This window comes from Mastomys coucha, unplaced genomic scaffold (assembly GCF_008632895.1).
Source record: "Mastomys coucha isolate ucsf_1 unplaced genomic scaffold, UCSF_Mcou_1 pScaffold12, whole genome shotgun sequence".
NCBI classification, from domain to species: Eukaryota; Metazoa; Chordata; class Mammalia; order Rodentia; family Muridae; genus Mastomys; species Mastomys coucha.
The window spans coordinates 21,414,384-21,415,141 of NW_022196894.1; the positions used below are offsets into that span (position 1 = coordinate 21,414,384).

The following is a 758-nucleotide window of genomic DNA, read 5'->3' on the forward strand; positions in this document are numbered from 1 at the left end:
AATGTGATCCAAACGTGTCCACCACTAGTTTTTCCGAAAGAAACATGCTATAAATAAGCAAACTACAATTGCTCACTGATATGTATGGACTCCCTAGATGTCTCATTGGGCTTAATTATAGACCACTCACAGTAACAGCTTTTTAGTATCAAGTGTAGCATGATGCTAAGCCACTTTAGCTCTTGCACATACATGTTGCACTTCTGGCTGATAATGGAAAAAAAATTTGCAGCATTACACTGTTAAGCTAAGTTGCATCCATCCATTTAAATGGTGTCAATATCATTGTCATCATCCTTGTTGTCAGACTTCACAGTTTCAACTTTTGGTACACTGGCAGTCTTCGAATATACCACCTCAATATTTTCATCTTCGTCTTCTTCCTCACCACCAGAAGATTCTTCCTCTGCTTCCTTCAACCATTTAATAAATGGCTCTGCTTTAACACGAATCTCTTTGGCAAGTTCTTTTGAGACATATTTCTTAGAGGCCTTTTCTGACCAGCTGATAATGATCTCCTCTTCTAAAAGGTCTGCATCATACATCTCCTTCAAGATATGTGGAATCCTGGAGATCAGCTGAGCTTGATGCATTGCTACCACACATTCCAAACCATGAGGAAGGTACCTCTGAGCCTTTGTGTTGTTATGACAAAATCTTAGAAAGTGGCGCCTGTATTTCTTGATTTGTTCTCTTATCTTCTCATCAAAGAGAACTTCTGTCAAAACAAGAGGACCCATGGCTTTTACATCCAGCCT

The 758-nt window shown here is 39.3% G+C and overlaps 1 pseudogene; it reads right to left on the bottom strand.

Annotated features, from left to right (window-relative positions):
- On the bottom strand, nucleotides 1-752 carry LOC116086348 (annotated as a pseudogene).
- Between the last annotated feature and the right edge of the window lie 6 nt (nucleotides 753-758).